Source organism: Rutidosis leptorrhynchoides, chromosome 1, assembly GCF_046630445.1.
Source record: "Rutidosis leptorrhynchoides isolate AG116_Rl617_1_P2 chromosome 1, CSIRO_AGI_Rlap_v1, whole genome shotgun sequence".
Lineage (NCBI taxonomy): Eukaryota > Viridiplantae > Streptophyta > Magnoliopsida > Asterales > Asteraceae > Rutidosis > Rutidosis leptorrhynchoides.
In genome coordinates this window covers 98,678,229-98,685,796 of record NC_092333.1, presented here as the reverse complement: position 1 = coordinate 98,685,796, position 7,568 = coordinate 98,678,229, and the positions used below count along the sequence as shown (strand labels likewise).

The following is a 7,568-nucleotide window of genomic DNA, read 5'->3' as shown; positions in this document are numbered from 1 at the left end:
TACATACTTATAAACCTTTTGAGACGACTTACTGACTTAGTACTATTTGACTTAGGTTGAGGACTCCGGACCGTTTACTTGCACACCTTTCCCGACTACTACTTTACCGCTACTACTATCATTGTGAGTTATAGCATTCCCTTTTTACTTTAACTTATTTTGGGAACTGAGAATACATGCGGATTTTATGTTTTACATACTAGGCACGAGTACTTAAACTTATATATGTGTGGGTTACACAACGGCATAAACATTCCCTTTAGCTCGGTAACGTTTAATCATTGGTTTTTGAACCGTGAACGCGAATCTTAGATATGGATCCATAGGGTTTGACATCCCCACTAGGGCTAGTCGCGCTAGCATTTAACGAGTGTTTAATACTTCGAGGTTATACGCACTTGCCAAGTGCACTTTAAGGGGGTACATTAAACGTTAAGTTAGTTATCGAGTGCCCACGGTTAAGCATATACTTTTACATACTTTTGAACGCTCGTTGTAGCACTGAAATCTCGTGGCCTACTTACATTACTGTTATACTTAAACTATAGCTCACCAACCTTTGTGTTGACCTTTTTAAGCATGTATTTCTCAGGTGCTTGAAGTCGCTTCCGCTATCTTACTAGTCGTGCTGTAGAACCCGCTGCCTAGAGTTGTTATCGCATGACTACTTATCTTGCATTCAAACTTATTTACTTTTGAAACTATGTTATGTAATGACCATTGGGGTCTCGTACACTTATTTATTGCTTCTACTTAACGAAGCATGCTTTTGGATTGTAAAACATTTGACGTTTGTTATGACGTCACTTTTATTAATGAATGCAAACTCTGTTTTGAAAACGCATATAGTACTTAACCTTGTAATGATCCTGTTGATGATGGTCCGTACATGATGATTTAGTACGGGGCGTCACAACAGCAACTTTAAAGGCCTTTTTATCATCATAGCCTTTAACCTCCATAATTCTATCCATGATCTGAACCCATTCAAAGTAATCTTCAGGATTTGAGGACCCTTCAAAATTAGGTGGATCTATCTTGATATCTTTCAAATCATCAGCTCTTTTCTTACGCCTTCTTCTTTGTTGTGAAGAAGCATGAGATCCATCAGTAGATCCATGGCTACTATCTTCAGATTCAGTACTAGAAGACACAATGGTTGTATCTCCATTTTCAGATCTGGTTCTATTTCTTCTTGGCACACCATCTTCCAACAAATTAACCATTCTTTCCATCTGATGTTGTAGAGCTTCAATAGCTCTATCTCTTCTGAGATTATGAGCTTCTTCAAGAGTCATGTTTCTAGAAATCTCAGCCATTTCAAATCAGATCTGGAAATAAGCTTTTCAGCTCAAAACAGAGTATGGACTGAAACAACAATAAAATGATAAGAAGGCTTCGATTGAACAACCTAAGTCTGATACCACTTTGATGCGTAATTATGACTTTAAAAATGCAATTTAGAACAAGCTTTCTTCACCCAACAGATCTGAACACTAAACACCCAATTTGTAACAGTAACAGCCCCCAAACAGAGTATAAAACTCTGAAATAAGAACACAAAGGATAGAGAATCTAAACCCTTAATTAATAAAGATACTACCACAATTAGAGATCTAGAAACACTCCAAATCTTCAACTACAGCTGATAAAGATTCCACCACAACTAGAATATCAGATATGAAGATTTGGATTTCACCACAATGTTTGATAAAGTAACAACACAAACACTGATAAATAAACCACTCTTAGCCACCAGAATCAAAGATTCGTAAAGACACAGATATTTTGTAAATAGATAAGCTCTATCAAACTTTTCATTCAATCATCAACCAAGTTTTACAATTACAAGAGCTCACTATTTATAGGAGAAGCTTAACAGCTATTTTCTAGATAAGATAAAAACATAAAAAGGAAATGGAGACAAAAGGACAAACAATTACAAATTAGCCAATAAGAATAAAGGACACAATCTGCAAAAGCCTGCCATTTGGTAGTGCTCCTCCCATGTTAAAAAGCATCCAACGATAGATGGGAATCTTCCTTGGACAACTAACATTCTTCTAGAACAGCCATGCACGTGTTAAGCACATGACCTGACTGGTTTATTGAAAAGCATAAGTAAACTTTGAATCGTATAAGCAAGTTGGCCCCTCAAAAGAAAACAACGTCGCCTGCTGGTTAAACTAAGTTTCGTATGCTGGTTGAACTAAAATCCTTCAGCTGGTTGAACTAGCTGGTTCGCCTAAGTATTAACTTTGCTGGTTCATTTGCTGGTTACCCGACTGAGTGAATTAAAGCTTTACTGGTTGAACTAAAGTGCATTTGCTGGTCCGGCTAGCTCGTTCTTCTTCGGTGCTGGCTTGCCTTCAACTATCAAAACTTTATTCATGAAAACTTAACTACCTCAGTTTAAGGACTGAAGTAGGGTCACCCCTGAGCTTCTTGAACCAACTCCAAAAACACTTAGATGATACGAAATAGATGGCAACACGACCATTGCTTGACCAGATTCGAGTGTGACATCATTTGAGCTTGTGCTGGTTGTGTTGCTGGTTATATTGCTTAGCTCACCCGCATCAACGTTTCTGAACATTCGGATGCGGGAAACGATCAAAATTTTAATTCACTTCGGGGTGAGGTGCGGAAACAATATAATTCGCTCGTTTCAGAGAAAAGACGTGCGGATCAATTTAGTGAAAAATTGGCTAAAATTCAAAGGAATGTTAAGATATTTATTAGTGTTTATTCGAAGCTCGAGAAAATGTGGCAAAGTGGGGCCGTGGGGGAAGACGTTATGAAGGCGGCTTGAAAACAATTCAAAATTCAAACCAAACGACAATTCGCTTTTGAGGATGTGTGTCAAGTTTTAAGGAATTGCCCGATGTTTTTAGAAGGTGAAGGTGTAGCGGCTACGAACAAACGAAAACAAGCCGATGATATACCAATAAATGTTAAACCGAGGGAAGTTCCAACCCGAACGCAAGCTCGAGCCCCGATCCAACCCAATTTTAAAATTTACTTAAGGATCACGACCCAATCCGACGTCCTCCAAGTCGAGCTAAAAGTCAAAGGGATTCGTACTCATCCGATGCCACGAGCCGTATGTCTTTTGATGAAGTACGTTTAAAGATAGCTCAATCGACCGAAGCTTCACAACTCGTAGCAAATCGAACCATGGAAAAGCTATGTGAAGATAGTGAAATGCGAACAATGTTTAAAGGTTTGAAGCTTCTTTCCAAACCGATGTCACGTGACTTGCCTCCGGACGAATACGAGGGGTTGATGAGGGCGCGAGCGAGAATTAAGAAACGATATGCAAAGGAAATGACACATTCGGACGAGAACGAGTAGTTTGCTTAGTTTTCTAGTATTTTATTTTAATTTATGTCGCATTTTAATTATCGTCGTAATGTTTTAAATTTTAATTATTGTAATTTTTTTAATTTTTAATGAAATTTTAGTTTTATGTTAATAAATATTTATAATTTATAATTTATAATATATATAATTATAATTATTTGATTTTCGAAAGAAATAAAAAAAATAATGAAAAGTGAAGGAATGAGTGTCATTGTTGGGAGTGTTTAGTCACGAGTTTAGTCCTGGGAAGAAAGTGTTGATGTGGCACTGAGAACTAGGAAGAGAGAAACTACTCTATTGGGAGCACTCTAAGCAAAGCTCAATCACTCTAAGCAAAGCTCGTTGGTGTTCCTTATAAGTAATTTTTCTTCTGTAACGTTAGTGCCGAAATAACAATGAAAAAGATAATAAATTTTTGGTAGGATAAAACTATGACCATTATAAGATCCGACCAACTAACGAACTCTGTTAAAAAGTAAATGATGCTAGTTTCACGCGAATTTTCAACTAGGTTCGCATGATGGGAGATTAATATAACGTCTATTAAATAACTTGCAAATTGGAGTATCACTTTATTCATTGAGAAGGCTTCGAAACTCTTTAGGTGTATAATGATAAAACCATTTTGCACGAATTAATTTGTACCTGATTGGCCCCCTGATAAACCAACGCCTTCCTTTGCCGCTTGCCATTTGTATACACACAATATCGTGTGTATATTTTGTAACTAGAAATAGGAGGTGCGCGCTTCGCTGCGCTCTGCGATTTTTTATAGCAGGATGTTTGATATGCAAATATTACGATATTGCTTTAAGTCAAGTACGTAATATTGTTATAACACAAGTGTGTACCAGTTTCGGCAGCTGCAACACTAACATAAGCTTCAGATTCTATGGTTAGTATCTAAATATCTAATGCATGTTAGAAAGTTTATTTATTTTAAGGTCCGACGCGCTTCGCTACGCGATTGCGTTTAAAAGTTTCGAGTGTTAATTTCCACCAGACTTATATGCCTCATGATTCAGCAAAAAATAAAGAGCACAAAGACTTGATTTCTTGTATCAGAGATCAAGTATAGACCTTGGGACAAAAAACACTAGTTACAAAATGTTATATTGACGGTATGGCACTATTTATTTAGCCTTCCAGATGTCATGATTGAGAATGTGATCACCTCTTTGTCGTCGAATTCTTCAATCATCAATGTCACTACTAATGCTCCTCTAATAGCTTCCACCCTAGTACCAATAACAACTTATCAATACCAAATTAAAACTATAAGCAAAATGACAATGAAAAAAAAGGAAAATAATAATAATTATATTGTTTATAGAGCATTTGTAATCATCTTTTTCATATCAATTACTTGCATAACAAAAGACAACAACAACAACAACAACAATACTCAATTTCACTAAAGTGGAGTATGGGGAGGTTAGATGTAGACAGTCATTTCCTCTACCCTAAAGTAAAAGGGAAGTCATTCCTCCACCCACGGATACCTATCGGTCCCAAGGTAAAGGAAGTCGTCCCTCCCTATTCTGTAGAGCAGAGAGGCTGCTTCCTAGTGCATAACAAAAGACACGATAAGAAAACAAATGATTGTCAGTTGGGTTATTCCACCCCATTTTGCTCGGTTACCCGCTTCACCCAATTAACAACCTCTATATTTTTACAGTTCTAGCTAATTATCATTGTGCAGCAACCAAGTTATCTTTAGAGCCGACCAAAATGAAGCAACGTTGTATACATATACTTCTTTGATATCTTGTGAAAAAGAATGAAATATTTGCTGCTATAGGTTCAGCCACATATAAGACTTTAGTTGATACTTCAGTCGACTTAGCAAATGTATTAGTGACGGTATTCGATGAGTCAAATAAAACTACTTACGTTAGAAGCTCCTTAACATCAGATGACCAACATTTTCAAAAAACACTACAACTTAATGAAATGACTAAACGTGATTTAGTGACCTTGATATTAGAATGAACATTCGACCTCATAAAGCGATAAATAGTGTAAACATAAAAAAATATGAAAAATTGCATACCTTCTTTGAATATCAAATCGGTTCCAACCACTTACAAACCTTCATTCCTTTTCTACCATTCTTACTGCTTACTTTCACCACCACGATTAACGACCATCCAACCGCCTTAGTTGCAGCATGCTATCAACCAACATGCAAGCTTCTTTTAAAGACAGTAGTGAGGATGATCAGTGGCCTTTTAATACACCTATTTCCACCGCCAAACCATTTTTGTGCAAGCATTTTCTTCACAGCAGAACATCACGTTTTTCTTGACTATACCAATAATTACGAACTTGTATTTCAGACCAGCATCAGTGGATACAAATGATGTAACACTTTTGTCCCATAAGAGTAAGTTCAATTTTCAGAAATACCAAAATCCATTAAAAAAAATCTAAAAACAGAGAACATAAGCCAATACATAAAAACACTTATCAAAATCGTACATTTATTTGCATTTCCTCAATTTAGAAAGAATGTGTATAAATATGCTTGTATATACCATTACCAAGTCAATAAAAGTATTACCTGACAGATTTAAAGTTTTCAACCCAAACTTAAAAGAGTAGCCATAACCACATAAGTCATATAAGATCAAATAAACGATTCCGTATAACGCTTATTAGCATAGTTCTTGAATTGACAAATAAATAAAAGCATTCGCAACATGAAAGCTTCAATTTTTGTGCAGTTAAAGTAAACAATCTTTGAAACCCTCTATTCTTTTTAATCAAAACCCACACATTTATCCTTCTTTATGTACCCCACAATTCCCACAAACTACGTTTCATTAATTTCAAGTAATGAATAACGGAGTATTTTAATAATAGCTCTTAAGCCCTTTTTTATTTCATTCAAATATTTGTGGGTTTTATCGTCTATCTAGGAGTATTTTAATAGTATGAATTGTAAAGAACCAATAAATAACAAAACATGTGTGAAAAGCGAAATAAAATTATGTTCTCAACAAACTACTAAAATTTTACTGCGATTCAGATATTTCAAGCCCTAATTCAACATAAAAACAATAAAATTCAACCCAAAAAATGTAAATGAAGGGGGAAAAAATTGGGGTTTCAAAAAAATACCTGAAATTTCCTCCGTTATTCAATGACTTCAAGCTCTAATTAAACATAAAAATATAATCAATCAAAAGAGAATAAAAGTGTCTGACAAATAAAAATTTAAGGTTTATAGAAACAAATCTATAACTTACGGAATAAATAACAGAAATAGAAGCGCAACACACTATCTAAAATCGCATAAACTTGGATGGTGACCGTTTAATTGCAAAACTTCAACGCTGTCTCTGGGTGGCGCGCGTGCCAGCCGATTCAGGCAAAACTGGTTGGGATTGCTTCGTAACTTACTTTCGAGTTAAGTGGTAACGTTGGTGTCTTCTAATATCCAGCGATGTGAGAGTTATTTACATATCAAACTTATTGTGGGTTTTAGTGTTAAGAAGTAAGAGAAAATGAGAAGGAGAGATAGCCTCTAAAGAAAATGGGGAGGATAGAGAGTTTGTATCAAAAAGAGAAAAAAAATTAAGGTGGGTGAGCTTTCCACCAAACACGTGACCTACTAAGCTTGTACCCTCAACGATTCAAACGACATCTTGTGTATAACGTAAAACGGCATTCAGACCCTTTTGTTGATATATAGTAGGGTAATATGTGACTGTCATTTAATAAAAACAAGTATTTATGGAAGGATGCTCTCGTAATAGAGTATCATTTATGTTTTATTAAAAAATCTTGTTTTAACCAGGATGGCAGGATATCTTGATTTAATCTGGATGGCAGGATATCATGATTCCCGAATCATAATATCATACTCTATGCGTCCCGAATTAAGTATCGACCAACAAAAGTTCTTCAATTTATGATATTTTAGTAAAATGTCAATTTTACGTTTCATTTGATAAGCAATTGTAACTGTATTTAAATGTCAATTTTACGTTTCATTTTACGTTTCACAAACATATGTAGAAGTGTTATGTTCTTGTGATTCTATGATGATTTTGAGTTGTAGCATGCAAGAGGTCCAAGTCTTCAAAGTTCTCCAAGTCTTGCTATTTATATGGAGAGATAAAAAGGTCAGCCCTGTTTGCGGCTTGGCTCACGGTCGACTGCGGGTCGACCGTGCGTGCTTCAGTCCAAAAATTTATATC

The 7,568-nt window shown here is 35.7% G+C and overlaps 1 long non-coding RNA gene across 1 annotated transcript; it reads right to left on the bottom strand.

Annotated features, from left to right (window-relative positions):
- Positions 1-4,366: 4,366 nt before the first annotated feature.
- On the bottom strand, positions 4,367-6,871 carry LOC139863491 (uncharacterized). Its single transcript, XR_011764427.1, has 4 exons — positions 6,615-6,871; positions 6,487-6,521; positions 5,417-5,733; positions 4,367-4,601 (listed from the first exon to the last, which is right to left on the bottom strand). It is a non-coding gene; the product is annotated as an uncharacterized lncRNA (long non-coding RNA).
- Positions 6,872-7,568: the final 697 nt, after the last annotated feature.